Here is a 16,536-nt window from a genome sequence, read left to right as displayed (position 1 = left end):
AGATCCCACATGCCGCGGAGCAACTAAGCCCGTGCGCCACAACTACTGAGCCTGTGCTCTAGAGCCCGCGAGCCACAACTACTGAGCCTGTGTGCCGCAACTACTGAAGCCTGCGCGCCTAGAGCCCGTGCTCCACAACAAGAGAAGCCACCGCAATGAGAAGCCTGCGCCCCACAACAAAGAGTAGCCCCACTCACTGCAACTAGAGAAAGCCCGCATGCAGCAGCAAAGACCCAATGCAACCAAAAATGAAATAAATGAATAAATAAATTAAAAATAAATAAATAAATAAAAAAATAAAACACATGAAAGAAATGCAGTTTGTCTTTTCTTTCAAATACATGCATTAAAAAGAAACAACAAAGCATCACCAAGTGGGAGCCAGTTCAGACTTGCTTACTCCACCCTAACCTATTTACATGTCACTGATCTGTCCCACTTCACCAGCTTAAAGTACAAAAGGAGGTCAGAGTCCTTTTTAATATTCAAATTCAATTACTCTGGGGGCAGAAATTGGTTCAACCTTTTTGGAGGGCAGTTGGATAGCACCTCCCCAAATTTGAAATGTGCTTCCCTTTGAACTCAGGAATTCTCCCTCCAGGAATCCCTACTACAGAAAGACTTGCCCAAATACACAAAGACCTAAGAGTTTGTTAAAATTTGTTTGTTGCAGCATTGTATGGGAAAGCTGGGAAAGAAATGGGAGCAACTTGATTGCCAATTCACAGGGGACTGGCTGAAAAGAATGAGGTGGGTATAAATGTGCTTGGTCCAGAAAACTTTCTAGACCATCATCTAGGGATAAGAGAAAGTCACATAATCACCCAGACAACACAATGGCATTCGTATTTAAAAATACACTCTCTGTATCTATTTATACCTATAGATATGTCTACACCTTTATCTATGTCTGTGTCTTTATCCAAATCTGTGTCTACATATATAGAGATGTCCACATCTAAGCTATAGCTATCTATCTATATCTACATCTGTTTATATCTATCTGTGTCTAGATCTATAGTCACACTTATATAATAGTCTGAGAAAGAAAATACCATCAAGGGACAAAGTGAAAGGAAACGTTCACGGATCACTCCAAATATTTCTGTGTTGTTGGAGTTTTTTCATCTATTTGTATGTTACTGGTGTAATTTTCAAATTCACATGGCCCTGAGTCATGTCCTGTATCCCAGTGAGGAGGTCTTTCTACCTGCCCCAGGGACCCCCAGCCACGATTGCACCGGGAATGCCAGTCTCGGTCAGTGCCACGGGAGAGGGAAATGGGGCCATGCAGTGGCCTGCCCAGGGGCACACTGCCATGAGGCCAGCCACGCGCAGCCCAGGGCCAGCTCCATCTCCTGAAGGAAGATACCCACCAGGGGCACAGAGCGCGTGGCAGCTTTGCTCGTGCTCCTGGAAGGAGCTCAGAAGTGGGGGACCCCTTCAGAGACCCCTTCAGAGAGCATCAGGCCTCTGTGCGGTGGCGGAGCTGCTGAGGTTGGCCCCTGCAGTGGCCAAGACAGAGCTGGACCAGAAAAACATTGCCACCTTGACTTGCAGGAACCAGACCCAAGGACCAGAAAAACCAGGTCATGTCAGCCCAGAAAGGTGGTGGCACACAGCCGTGACCCCATCAGGCCTCAGCTCACAGAGGCCCCAGTCCCGGGGGAAGGAGCTGGCGAGGACCCCGCAGACGAAGGTGATGGCCAGTCTCCAAGGCAACAGGCTGAGGGCTCAATTCAGGCATGAAGTTACCTTGCTCACACGGCGGAAATTGTGAGCCGAGATCTTTACACTGCACAATGCACACACACACACACACACACGTGCACATGTGCGTGCCAGTGGTCAAGACTCCCTCGCCAAGGCCTGTCTCAGAAGCAGACCCTGAGATGGAAATTCAAGTGCCAGGTGCTTACCTGGGACAGGATCCCAGGAAACACAGGCAGGGGATGAGAAATGAGACTGGGCAGGGCAGCCAGTACAGGATGTGCTTGTCACAGGTGATCACCATGGCAAACCGGCCTCCACCTGCCAGGGCCCTCTGGGAGACAGGGTACCCCACCAGGGAGCCAGGGGACTTATCCACAGCTCCCATCAGTCACCGGTGGAAGAATGTTCCCTGCATGTGGGTGTGTGTGTTAGCCCCCCGTGTTAGTTTCCTGCGGCTGCTGAACAAAGTAGCACACACTGGGCAGTTTCAACAACAGACACTTACTGTCTCCCAGTCCTGGAGGCTGGAAGTCCAGGGTCAAAGTGAGGTCGGGAGAGAGACTGCATGCCATAAGTCTGTCCTAGTGTCTGGGGGGTTTGCTGGCGATTGTTGGCATTCCTTGGCTTGTAGGTGCATTATCTTGATCTCTGCCTTCATCTTCACAAAGTGTTTTTCCCATGTGCATGTCCAAATTTCCCTTTTTTCATAAGATCAAAATCGTATTGAATGAGGGCCCACCCTAATGACCTCATCTTAACTTGGTTATCTGCAAAGTCCCTATTTCCAACAGTCACAGGTACGGGGATAGGACTTCAACACAATTCAACTCATAACATCCCCCCAGCTCTCCCAGCCATGCAAAGGCCAGCAAGGAAAGCCCTAGACAGAGTCTCAGGTGTCACAGGTGCTCAAAGATTGAAGATCCTGGGACCAAGGGGACATGGGCAGGACACCAGGAGCATCTGCTCCAGCCTCGAAGCTTGTGAGGCATGTTCTCCTGGCTGCGCTTACAAAGCAGAGCAAATTGGGTTAGAGCCGAAAAGGCCATCAAGCCCTCAAGCATGGCTAAAAGAGTAAGCGTAGTGCCTTAAAACCAAAACCCAAGTGTTTGTTCAGCTCAGCTGCCAAGCGGTTATCTGCCCAGTAACGGGAAGTGTCTCCTAATGGCCCTTCAAATCATTTTATTAAAAGTTGCAGTGATGCCTACAGCTGAATCCGAGTGGTGCCGGGAAGGCCATTAGGTTAATCAAAGTACGAGGAGAGCTCACCATCTACTCGTAATTAACAAATTAGGTCCCACTTCCAACTCAGCAAAACGGAGAGTTGGCCAACGACCCTTGGGGCGGTCAAGATGCTCAGAGCATCCTTCCATCACTGACAGCCGGTCAGAACGTAAAGGGGGACCTCAGTGCCTGGACAGGTGAGTTGGAAGACCTCCAAGACAGCTTTTTTACCACCAAATACCTACCATCCTCTAATATTTGTTTATCTGTCTCCCCCATGCTAAAATGCAAGCTCCAGAGGGTGACCACCCATCTTAGTTTGCACAGGACTGGGGAGTTTCCTGCAACAATGGAACTTCAGCGCTGAAACCAGGGCACTCCAGGGCACACACCAGGACACTCGGTCACTCCAGCTGCATGAAAGAGCAATTTAGTCTGTTTTGTTCATGGCTGTATCCCCAGGGCTACAATGCCTGACACGTAGCAGACCTTAAATCAATATTAATTGAATGAAAACATGAATGAGCAAATGAATGAATGAGATTATGAATGAACAAATGAATGAATGAGTTTCTCGCGCTCACCAATCCCACAAAGAAACCAATTCAAACAGCCTGGAATGTATTCTTTCACGCTTTTCTTTTCTTTATGCACGCAGACACACAGACACACAGACACACAGACACACACACAGATGGGTACACATATTATAGTGTGAGGGAACTGTTGACCAAAACCACCTGCTGTGGCCAGGCCTGCTTGCCTGAGTTGTCTCACAGCAGGAGGTCCTGATAAGGAATAGGGTGTCGCTGAAAACTAACCAGGAGAATTCAGGAGGAGCCAAAAGAGGGAGGAGACGACCAACCTCCCAGAAGCCCTCACCCTGGAATCCATCCTGGCTGAGAGATGCGCACGCCACCAGGAAGGACCCTGAGTCAGACTATGGGCCGAGCAAGACAACTGGCCAGAGACAACCCGGAAACTAACCCCATCACCGTAAAACCTGAGACTGCGAGCCACGTGGCAGAGCAGTTCTCCTGGGTTCCCTTACCTTGCTGCTCTCCACCTGGTCGCTCCTTCCCAATAAAGTCTCTTGCTTTGTCAGCATGTGTGTCTCTTCGGACAATTCATTTCCAAGTGTTAGACAAGAGCCCACTCTGGGGTCCTGGAAGGGGCTCCGCTTCCTGCAACAGTAGGAAGGCTTTTTCCTAAAAAGAAAAACAAAAAGAAATCACGTCACAGGCATGAATCAGCAATTTGCTTTTTCACTTAATAATATATAGTACAACCCTCTCCAGATCAATACATATAGATCTACTTAATTCTTTTTAATGGTTTGTGATGCGCCATAATACTGAATGCACAGTAATTTATTCTGTTATTCACCTATTGGAAAAGTTATGTTTCCAATTTTTTCCAGGGCAAACAATGCACCAATAAACATCTTTGCACCCATATCCTAGCATGCTGGCAATTTTTTTGTATTGGGATAGAGTCCTAAAGGTCAAGGGGACGGTGCATTTAAACAGACATCAGGGCTGACCTGGGTTAAGACAAAGCAGAGAAAGGTCACCCCAGACTGGTCCCAGCAAGACGGTAAGATAAGAAGCCCCGTAGCTGGACTTCCCTGGTGGCGCAGTAGTTAAGAATCTGCCTGCCAATGCAGGGGACGCGGGTTCGATCCCTGGTCTGGGAAGATTCCACATGCCGTGGGGCAACTAAGCCCGTGCACCACAACTACTGAGTCTGCGCTCTAGAGCCCACGAGCCACAACTACTGAAGCCTGTGCGCCTAGAGCCCATGCTCCGCAACAGAAGCCACGTTAATGAGAAGCCCGCGCACTGCAATGAAGAGAGTAACCCCCTGCTCACCGCAACTAGAGAAAGCCCGCACGCAGCAATGAAGACCCAATGCAGCCAAAAATAAATAAATAAATAAAAATTAAAAAAAAAAAAAAAAGAAGTCCCGTAGCTAAACCTCTCAGATGTTCACTTCCCCAGCCCTCACGCAGGACCGAGGTATACATAACGGATTGATAATGCCCTGGGGATGCAAATAAAATATAATGTGGTCCTTGCTCTAAAAAATTCCACTGTCCAAGAAAAGGGAGCAGGGAAGGAGAGCTGTCATGTGCTGAACCTCCAATGGGAGCCGGTGCTTGTCCTAGGTGCTTCTATACACAGGATGCTTACTGCAACATTCATTCCATCTTTAAACAATCCTGCAAGGAGGGAAGATTATCTCGATTCTAAGACTAGGAACTGTGGGCCAGAGAAGTGCTATGCTTTGCCCAGGGACAAACAGCTAGTAAGTGATAAAGCTGAGATTTTGAACTTGGGTCTAGCTAACCCCAGAACTACTTTAGACTACACCAGTGGGTGCGACCTTGGCTATACTGGAATCACCTGGGGGAGTCTTAACAAACCACAAAAGCTGGTTCCAACCCTAAGGGGCCTGATGTCATGGCTCTGGGCTGTGGTGCCCGCTTCAAGGCTTTAAAAAGCCAGGTGAACGATTCCAATGTGCAGCTGAGGCTGAAAACAGCTACGGGACCCCACTGGTCCTCACACTTGGGCGTGCATCACACCCGCCTGGAGGGTTTGTTAGGGGCCAACTGCAACCCCCAACCCCAAGGTCTGATTCAGGGGATTGGGGGTGGCTCCCCAAAATATGCATTTCTAAGAAGTTTCCAGGTAAGGCTGCTGCTGCTGGTCTGAAGTCCATGCTTTGGAAACACTGCCCTGCACCGTGGACCTGTCTGTGATATTTCTCCATCCCGTCTTCACGGATGGAATCATCACCAACCACGACAACACAGGCAGCCGTTGGGGGCAGTCGTACAGTCTCGCCTCGCAGGTTTCTTTGAGGTTTTAGAGGCTAATAGAGTGTCATTTGTAGGTCCTTGGTGCCCACTCCCGGCTCAATCTTACCATTTTCTTTCTGCCCGGTATCTGTCATGCGTTTACCGGGCCTGCCTTTAATTAAAGAAAGCCCTGGCTTTTTTTTCACCATTAATTCCTCTATAAACGCATACGTTTTTTCTTTATCACTCCTAACCACAAGGAGTGATAAAGGGAACACGCTGAAACTCCAGAATGACAGCCACCGCAACGCGGGGAAGATTTTCATTTTATTTCACCTCCAGGGAAAGGGGGCTGCTCTACCAAGCTCCCGACTGCTGCTAGCTAGTTCCAGGCAGCTCATCCCCGCGTCTCCCTCTGCAAAAAAGAGCTGAGATTCACCGGGCAAAAAAGACGCTCGGAAGTCATCTCGTCCATCTCGCCGCCGTCTCCCATCTCCTGGCAGGGCGCAGCTGCACCACTTCCCGCCACCCAGACGAAAGCGGTCCCCGCCGCCCCCTGCTGGCTGAGTTGGGAATGGCTGCACAGCCGAAATTAAGAGGGACTTCCAAGCTCTCTGCTACCCGGGCTCCCAGCCCTCCCTGCCTCCTCTTGAAGGATGCAAATTCCCCTGGAAGGGGCTTCATTCTTTCCAAAAGCACCTTGAGCACCTGCAATATGCCTGCCTGATCACATATCTATTTACAACTATTTCCCACAATTGTATCTCTAAGAGAGAGATAGACATTCATTTTCTCACTGGAGGCTACAAAGGTCCAGCCTTCCGTGAGGCACTCAGAATATAAAGGATATTACACATGTTTTGGAGACATTCACAGTCCAACACAGGGGTTGGCAAACTATGGCCAACTGGCCACATCTAGACCGTTGTGTTTTTGTGCAACCCACAAGCAAGAATTGTTTTTACGTCTTCAATTTGTTTTAAAAATCAAAATAATATTTTGTGACATGAAAATGATAGGAAATTCAACTCTCCAAGTGCACACTGTTGAATCGGATGAACACAGCACATTCATTTGTTTGCATACTGTCTGTGGCTGCTTTCCTGCTGCAACAGCAGAGTTGAACAGCTGCAGCAGAGATTGTGTGGCCTGCAGAGCCTAAAATATTTACTCTCTGTCCCTTTCCAGAAAAAGTGTGCCAATCCCTGGCATACTAGAAAGAAAGGAGAGTTAAGAGAGAACTGGGTTTAGTTGAGCACCTGCTATATGAGAATTTCTGGGCCAGGCGCTCTACAGACATGATCTTCTGAATCCCCAGTATAACCGAGCAGGACCCTATGAGGTCTTCCCAGAATAGACCTCCACCCATGTCCTCTGCCTGCCTTTTGTCTGTAGAAAAACTTTAGTCAAAGAATAAATTTAATCAGAGAAGTGAGAAAATGCAGAAAGAAAGAAAACAGTCAAGCAAGACAAAATGATACTTTAGCCATTAAACCAAGTCAAGGACCTTTAGTTCCTCCTCAAGGACTACAGATAATATTCTGAGCCATGTCCTTTGAGCTGTTTTGCGGATACTGAAACCCAGGTGGAAGAAGTTAACTGCATGCTGCCCACCAGCACATAGACCCCAGACCGGTTGGAACCAGTAGGTTGATGATGCTGACTCCTGATTACCTCACTACCAACCAATCAAAAGAATATGCACGAGCAGGTCACGCGCTGCTCCTTGAACACTATGCACTCCTCACTACCCCCCTCCAGAGCGGGACACACAGGCTTGAGGGCATTAGCCCGCTGTGGCCTCCTTTGCTTGGCAAAGCAATAAAGCTATTTCTTTCTACTTCACCCAAAACTCTGCCTCCGAGATTTAATCTGGCACCAAATTTCAGCAACACCAGGACAACCCTAGAGGCTGCCCTGATTACCCACATGTTACAGGTAAGGAAACTGAGAGAGGTGACTCCAGGTACTCAAGGCCACACAGCTAAGAGGTGGCAGAGCTGAATTCACACTCAGGTCTCTCTGACTCCAAAACTCGTGTTTATTCCACTCCCCTAAGCTGTCTCCCAGCTCACAAATCTTAGCATCGATTCCCACTTTACAGATGAGAAATCTGTGGCTCACAGAGGTCAGGGGACTTGCTCGCAGGGCACCCAGCTAGTGGTGGAGGAGGGCCTTGAACCCCAGCATCCGACTGCAATCCAGCCTTCCATCCTAGACTGAGTCTCCAAACATGTGATAGGGAATCAGTATATCAAGAGTATTACAGATTCTCTGTAATAATGAAATCTTGAAACATAAGAGTAGACACCAAGATGGAAAGAAGTGACGGATTTCACATTATTACTGCCAGCCCCAGACTGACGGTTCTTCTGCAAATTGGGTACAACCCTCTGGTGCCGTGGTTCATAACCTGTGCTCTAGGGAAAGCACCAAGGGCCGACAGGTTAGGTGAGAATAAGGATGTCAAAAGAGTGGAAGCAGGCAGCTCCTCCCTCCCCTTCAATCAACTGGAATAATCCTGATTTTCTGTTTGGTACACTATACACTAAGCTGTCAGATAAGGCTTCATTTGGAAAAGACAGCTGGGTGGTTAAGGAAGTAAAGCTTGAAAACGACCACTTGCACGAGTCATTCCGAGTTGGCTCAGGGGTCCCGGAGCAGAGTGGGAGTGCGCATCAGTCTCAGGGGCTGCACAGCGAAGTACTGCTGACTACGGGGCAGCTTCAGCAACAGGCATGTATCCTCTCACAGTCCTGGAGGCTGGACATCCCCGATCAAGGAGTTGGCTGGTTGGTTTCTTCTGAGGTCTCTCTCTTAGGCTTGCAGGTGGCTGCCTGTGTGTTTACATGGTGTTTCCCTCTCTCCGAGTCTATGTCCAAATCTCCTCTTCTCATAAGGTCACCAGTCATATTAGATTAGGGCCCACTCTTATGACCTCACTTTAGCGTAATTCCCTCTCCACAGACCCCATCTCCAAATAGAGTCACATTCTGAGGTTCCGGGGTGGGGAGGACATTTTCGCTCATAACAGAGTACATTAGGGCAATCAGGGTCACCTGGCTCCTCTCTCCCACGGGGTCCATCCAAAGGGACAGGAGGGATTGCAGAGCAGGGGGAAGGCCCAGAGGGTCCACTCAGCGGGCAGGGCTGCTAACGGCCAGAGCAGGGTCCAGCATGGCTGCGTCTGATGCTCAGCCTGCCAGGCACCCAGACTTAGGTGAATAGGATTTATCACCACAGTCACCAGGGTAATTAGAGAGAAGCAGGCTGTCAGGGGCAGGTCCCGAGGACAGTATTTCAACCTCGACTCCCTTGCCCAAGCCCCTCCATACTCCATGAGTTATCACCCTGCACCCCCAGGCCTCACCTCCCATCCCAGGCTGTGCAGAGACAGGTATATGTCTTTATGAAGGGCTTTTCAAGGTCGTCTGTTTGAGCAGCCTGCCCTGGTCACTCTCTATGAGGGGTGCCCCTACCTGACGGGCCTGCAGCTCAGCTGCACCTCCACAGGTCTGATTTAATGGATCTGGGGTACAGGGTTAAGAGTGACACAGCCCTTCTCTCAGGACCCCAACTCCAGATCTGAGCAGAGAACTGCCCAAGTTCAGATCCCGCCTAGCTGGCTCCAAGTTCTCTCCCTCTCTGTCTCTATCTCTCATCGCAAGCAGGAAGCCACATTAAAAAGTGTCTTCACCTCCCCTGCTGGGCTCCCATCCTAGCCCTGGACCCCCTCCCCCTCCCCCAACCTCTCCCTTTTGCATCCCCTCCCCAGGTGAGAGGCCACCTCTCAAGCCTCTGGCTCCCCTCCCTGGTCCCGTGCACCACAAGACTCAGACAGCCCCTCTGGGAAGATATCTCATCCGGGCCCTTTGCCCTGATGGGTCACCAAGAAGATGTGAGCTGTGAATCAGGAAGAGATGGGGGCCCTCATGTCCACCTGGAACCTCAAAAGGTGACCTTATGTAGAAATAGTGTCTTTACAGATGCAATAGTTAAGATGAGGTCATATTGGACTGGGGGAGGGGAAGGCCCTCAATCAAATGATTGGTTTCTTTATCAGAAAAGGGAAATTTGGACACAGAACACAGGGAGAGCACCATGTGAAAACGGGCAGAGATGCAGCGAGGCCACTACCGGTCCAGAAGCACCCAGGATTGCCGGCGCCCCCGGAAGCCGGGAGTGAGCCGGGGGATGGATTCTCCCTCAGAGCCCCCCAGAAGGAACCCACGCTGTGGACACCCCGATTTTGATTTTCTGGCCTCCAGAACTGCAGGACAATGAATTCCTGTTGCTTGAAGCCCCGCAGTCTGTGGTCTTTTGTTATGGCAGCGCCAGGAAACTGATATAGAGCCCAAGAGGAGGCACAACCAGAAAACCCCAGACAGACCTGGAACAAAGCTGACCTCAGACTTTGACAGCCAAGGGGTGGGGAACAGTCCCAGAGAAACTGGCCTGCGTGGTGCCAAGTAAGAGGTACCAGGGATACCCCCCCAACAAAGAGACACACGATTCAGGGGAGTCCTGGTGTCCAAACGCGGGGCCAAGAAGGACGTGGCAGCTGGGAGGTTTGCATGAGATCCGGATGCTCGCTCACCCTCAGGTCTTCCTCCCCGAATTGGGGTGTGAGCATCTGCCCCACCAGCTGTGCCATGGTCGGCAGGAAGGTCAGCGTGTAGTTGATGCCCAGACCCCAAGGATGATGTGAGGCGCAGCTCTGGGACCGGGGAGGAGGGGCTGGGAGGACAGTGTCAGGATTTCATCTGGTATTAAATCACTCTAGACACAGCTAACACGGGAACCCTCTGCCCCCAGCCCATCTTTAAATACCTGGCAGTTCCGTTACTGTCTGTACCAGGCAGACACCTCATAGGTGGAATTTACTTTGAGGGTTTTAATAAAAAGGGATCTTACGTGAGCTTCAACTGATATTCCCAAAGCAGAAGGCTCAGATCAACGTGGGTTACCCAGAAAATTACATAGAAAAACATCATGAAGTTCGATTGCTGGACTTCCCTGGTGGTCCAGTGGTTAAGAATCCGCCTGCCAGTGCAGGGGACAAGGGTTCGATCCCTAGTCGGGGAAGAGCCCACATGCTGCGGAGCAACTAAGCCCGTGCGCCACCACTAGTGAGCCCACACGCCGCAACTACTGAAGCCCGCGTGCTCTAGGGCCCGCGTGCCGCAACAAAAGAAGCCACCGCAATGAGAAGCCGGAACACAGCAACGAAGAGTAGCCCCCGCTCTCCGCACCTGGACAAAGCCCGCGCGCAGCTACAGAGCCCCAGCGCAGCCAAGAATCATAAATAAATAAATAAAAAGTTCGACTGCTGACAATTCCATATTCCTTGGCCTCTTGGAGAAGAGTTTCAGTGGGGACACAGTGATTTATGCCTGAGCGAGAGCCACACCCCAGATTAGAAAAATTCCAAGTGTGAGGTAGAGACCTGTCAGTGGCAAGAGCAGCATCGGCCTGTGTCGATCATGCTGGGGCATCGGTTAGGTATCAGAGCCCGCGACGCAGGATGAGCCGGGGGGCGTGCTGGGCTCTTCCTGCACCTGAACTCCAAGGCTCATCCCCAACCCGGCGGGTCGCGGAGCAGCTGCCCTGAGGGAGGCGACAAGAGGCTGTATCTCACCTACACAGAGCCGAAGCCAAGAATGAAATCGACCACAAGTTGGACTGCTTTTTATCCTCACCATCGCAGTACTCTTCCCCCAAAATATCTTCGCTGGCCTAAGTTCCAAACAGTTGCTGCCGTTAGTTACCGCTGAGTTTTCATAACAGACGCATAAACTTCAAAGCAGCACGTTTTTATTACTGATACTTGTCCCTTCATAAACATTGTATTCTAAATGGCAATTCATTCTGAGAACGCCCAGCCACACAGCCAGCCAGACTCAGCTCCCCACATTTGTTTTGGGAGTAAGTTCCTAGATGCTGGGCGTCACCCTCCCCGGGTGCAGGTCGAGTCACTGACACCCCCCTGGTGTTTAGTACGCCGCGTGCAAACAGCAGAGTCCATGTAAACAAGGGGGGCCCCGAGACGAGGACGCCAAGCTGGAGTTACCTCCTAAAATCTTGGCATTTTGATTTGTGTGGGCAGTTTTGGTTTTGGTTTTGGTTTTTGGCCGAGCAGATCGTCATGTGGGATCTAGTTCCCTGACCGGGGATTGAACCTGTGCCCCCTGCATTGGGAGCTCGTAGTCTTAACCACTGGACCACCAGGGAAGTCCCTGTGTGGACAGTTTAGGCCAGTGAGATGGGGAAACCCTCGAGGTGTCCTATTTTTGTTCAAATAAGTGCAAATTCTAGTTCACACATGAAACACCTTCCTGAATTCAGATAACATCTTTAAAAATGAAACATATGCTTCTCTTTTACTTGTTACTCGCTTGTTTTAAAACCAAAGAACCAATCCAGAAGATGATTGTTACCGACATCACAGAAGATCATTTTGTCATAAAGAGGAGGTGCTAACGTCATTAAGGCCACTTAAAAATGGTCAAAACGCGAAATCATGCAATATATATTCCATCACAAGTTTTTAAATTACTATGCCAAAAAACATTGAATTGTACTTTCAATGGGTGAATTATATAGGATGTGGATTATATCTGAATAAAGCCAAAGGTAGGGGGGACGGAGTGTTGTTTTTTTTTTAATGACCCGCTCCAGGCATCATATATGCTAGATATGCCACTAGGTGGTGGTATTGCTGTTCTATAGAAGAGGAAACAGAGGCTCAGAGAGGTGAAGTGACTTGCTCGAGGTCCCACAGCTGGTAAGTGGCAGAATCTGGATTCCAGGTCAGGTCTGTGTGAGCCCTTTCTGCTCTCCCATCCCGCAGCCTTCTTTTTTTTTTTTAATTTTTGAATTTTATTTTATTTTTTATACAGGAGGTTCTTATTAGTCATCCATTTTATACATATTAGTGTATACATGTCAATCCCAATCTCTAAATTCATCACACCACCACCCGCTCCCCGCCACTTTCCCCCCTTGGTGTCCATACGTTTCTTCTCTGCATCTGTGTCGCTATTACCCCGCAGCCCTCTGCACCTGCCGTGGCCCCTCCCACGGAGACCTTGGCAGTGGGGGGCTAGCCAAAGCAGCCACGCCACAGCTCACCTGGAGAAGGGAGTCAGGGCCAAGCGTGGCGACTGAGGGAACAGGAGGTGACGTGCCGTGGAGCTGCGCATCGAGGACAGGGAGCGGACCCACACTTGGGTTTCTGGGGCAGCACCTGATAGCTTAGCATTTAGATGTGACTGACCCCAGGTACACCAGCCCCCTTGGCCAGAGCCCAAGCCATGGAGAATTCAGGAGACCCTTGGCGCTTAATTTGTTCACTGGGTTCCAGGGAGAGACAGAAAGGCCCGGGATACGCAGTAGTTACCCATCTGCTGAGGCAGCTTTTGGAAGCCAAGACACAGGCCATAGGCCGCTGTCACTCGTGTTTATCCAAGCCCAAAAGAAGGGGTCTCAATGAGAGGAACCTCCAGGTTTAACAAGCACCCACCCCGTGATCTTGCAGGTGCTCCGAGACCCACATGGGCAGAACAGGCCAACATTCTTCTTGGCCTCGGTCCCCATTCCCACTCTTTTGCCAGCTCACGGTTCAACCCCATGGAAACTGAGACGGGGGCGGAGTACAGGCCAGAAGAAATGCGGGTGATGGGGTGCAGCGTGGCTTCCCAGCCCTGGGGACAGTCAGCCCTGATTACTTGCTCGTGTTGGCCAGAGACAGAGAGAGACAGTTGATGAGAGAGAGACCGAGGGATGAAGAAGGGGACAGGCCAGAGGTTCTCCAGGCTACTGTGTCCCCCAGGGGGTAGCTGGCAGTCTGGAGACAATCTGTGTTGTCACAACTGGGGAGGGGGTGCTATTGGCATCTAGTGGGTGGAGGCCAGGGTTGCTGCTCAACATCCCAAAGTGCCCAGGACGGCCCCACAACAAAGAAGGATGCAGCCCCAAATGTCAATATCGCTGGAGTCAAGACAGGGATAAGGAGACAGAACAGAGAAACAGCAAGTGACACAGAGACACAGACACAGGAACTGGCATCATTTGGGGAGAACAAAACCAGGAAGGAGCTCGGCGGGGGGGTGGGGGGGCGGCGGCGGGGAGGGGAGGAACTGGGGGGAGGAGGGATGGGGAGGGGAGGGATGGGGGAGAGATGGGAGTGAGGAAAAGAATTTGGTCCAAACGCCCCATCGGATTCAAGTTCCATATTCAATAGACTAATGTTTCAAAGATTTAAATAATAATAAGAATGCCTGCTCTTCAACAGAATATATTATCTGTATCCAACCCAAAGGCTGGCAGAGTTCTGCCAGCAGCAGTGCAGGAGAAGGCAAATGAACTAAATTCAGCCACCGGTGGGCACAGGAGAAAAAGAGACCCAGGCAAACAGTGGGCTTCAGTCACCCCTAGGAAAAAAAGTTTTAAGTCATTTCTAATAAATAAGACTCTAGATGTTGAAAGGGTGTATTTGTCTGCTTCCAAAAGCTTTCAGAGCACCCATTTCTGGTCCCAAACTAAGAAGACCCAGATACAACCCCAAGAACTCCCCAGGTCTGGCCCCTTTGCAAAGCCCCAACATCCCCCAAGTACAGGGCTGAGCTCTTCGAGGTCTGGACTGTCCCCAGTACCAGATAGTTCCTGGGACAAGGCAGAGCCCAAAAAATAGGAGTGGAATGTTTGCAATGGCTAAACTCGAACTCTTTGTAAGTCCAAGATCCTTCCAGCAGCCTCTGTGCCTCTCTGACTTCACCTCCTCCTCCCTCTTTTCTCTGCTCCCCTGCTCTCCTCCAGGCACACTGGCTTCCATCCTGTCCCTCAGACCCACCAGGCACCCTCCTGCCCCAGGGCCTTTGCACGTTCTGTGCCCTCATGGCTCACTCCCTCCTCCCCTTCAGGTCTTTAAATTGCCACCCCCTCTCTTTCCCTTTCTGCCTCCTTCCCATTCTTTGCTTTGTTTTCCCTGCAGCACTTACATCCTTCCCACTTGCTAAATAAGTCCCTCATTCATTTGTTTAATACTTATCTCTAGATAGACTCCTGCAGTAATAAGACCGCAATATGTATTTGTTGAACGAATAAATGGGCTTTAAGCCTCATAATGACTCTCTGTGATGGGGAATATCATTCACCCCATTTAAAGATGGGAAAACTGTAGCTCGGGGACCTGAAGTTGGTCACCCAAGATCACGCATCCGAGAAGTGAAGTCAGGATTCTGACTGCAAGCCAAGCCTCGGTGCAGGACAAGGGTCACGGCCACCCTCGGAGGAATGGCCCCGAGATGGACAGCAGTTGGCTAGCCCTTCGTGAACACTCGCTGCTCGCCAGCCCCAGCGCCAAGCACCCTGTAAACGGCCCGTCTTCTTTTTAAAAAATACTTTTTTTTTAAATAGGATGATTATTTATTTTATTTGTTTATTTATTTTGGCCGCTCCGCATGGCATGCGGGATCCTAGTTCCCCGACCAGGGATGGAACCCGCGGCCCCTGCAGTGGGAGCGCAGAGTCTTAACCACTGGACCGCCGGGGAAGTCCCCAATATGGCCCTTCTTCTGATCCTCGTGACTGTGAGCAAACTGAGGCTCGGAGAGGTCATGCGACCTGCTCAAGGTCACAAAGCTAGCGAGTTCCACAGCCGGATTCCAGCTTAGGCAGGTGGCCCAAGGTTTTCCTTCACAACCTGTGGCTATGGGGCCTCCCAGGCAAAGCCTTTCCCCAGAGTCCTGTTCTGTCCCTGGACCGGGACCTTGGGCAGGTTCCTTGCCCTGGGCCGGCTCACCTGGAAAGGGGGCCGTCTGGATTCTTCAGAGATCCTTCAAGGATTCCCACACTAGAGATTTCGTAAGATTCACGTGCAGTGAGCAGCCCCCTTTCACATGGGTAAATACGGAGCTCTAGAGCGACGTGATGTGGAATGTGGAAAGTTAGAGAGAGCTGGGAGCTAGTCCCCGCTGGCCAGACATACACTGTGGGACCTCCCTTGAGGAGGGTGGATGCTTGGGCCCCCTCCCCAAAAGATGTCAAAGTCCTCACTTGCAGGACCTTGGAATGTGACCATATTTGAAGATATCAGATTAACTGAGATAATCAATTTCAAATGAGGTCATTAGGGTGGGCCCTAATCCAATAGGGCTGATGTCCTTATAAAAAGGGGAAATTTGGACATAAAGACACAAACAAAGGGAAGACAATGCAAAGACACAGGGAGAAGACGGCCATAAGTCAAGAAACACCTCAGGCCACCAGAAGCTGGAAGCGAGGCCTGGAGCCGTTTCTCCCTCTTTTCCCCCATAGGGAGCCCCCCTCAGCACCTGGATTTTAGCCTCCCAGCCTCCTGAACTGTGAGAATAAATGTCTTTTCTTCCAGCCAGCCAGTTTGTGGTCATGTGTTACAGCAGCCCTAATCCAGTGGATACCCCAATAAATTTTGGGTTCTGCGGAAAGTGAAGAAAAAGAGAAGGGGGTCACTGCATACGTGCTGAAATCACACACAGTCAGGGACTTCCCTGGTGGTCCAGTGGTTAGGACTCGGTGCTTCCACTGCAGGGGGTACAGGTTCGATCCCTGGTCGGGAACTAAGATCCCGCATGCCACATGGCGCAGCCAAAAAAAATAAAATAAAATAGAATTTACAGCATGAGAAAGAAATATTATTCACACACACACACAAAAACAACCCATAGTCAACTTGACTCAAATTCTTGAGGCAAAGTCCTTGTTCTATTTGAACTTCAATTCTATCCTTGACTCCTGACTGGATGGTTCCTGCACTC

The 16,536-nt window shown here is 50.2% G+C and overlaps 1 protein-coding gene and 1 long non-coding RNA gene across 2 annotated transcripts in view; one reads left to right on the top strand and one right to left on the bottom strand.

Moving 5' to 3' along the window:
- Nucleotides 1-16,536, top strand: part of CARHSP1 (calcium regulated heat stable protein 1) — a 268,272-nt gene that overhangs the window by 23,604 nt on the left and 228,132 nt on the right. The gene's annotated exons all lie outside the window — the stretch shown is intronic.
- LOC309646323 overlaps nucleotides 1-16,536 on the bottom strand; it is a 102,643-nt gene that overhangs the window by 71,121 nt on the left and 14,986 nt on the right. Inside the window, exon 2 of the long non-coding RNA XR_014255289.1 lies at nucleotides 3,989-4,145. This is a non-coding gene — a long non-coding RNA (uncharacterized lncRNA). The remainder of the gene's footprint in view (nucleotides 1-3,988; nucleotides 4,146-16,536) is intronic.

Source organism: Balaenoptera physalus (assembly GCF_965194825.1).
Source record: "Balaenoptera physalus genome assembly, chromosome: 16".
NCBI lineage: Eukaryota > Metazoa > Chordata > Mammalia > Artiodactyla > Balaenopteridae > Balaenoptera > Balaenoptera physalus.
Note: the sequence above shows the minus strand (reverse complement) of the source record. Positions and strands in the feature narration are given on the sequence as shown.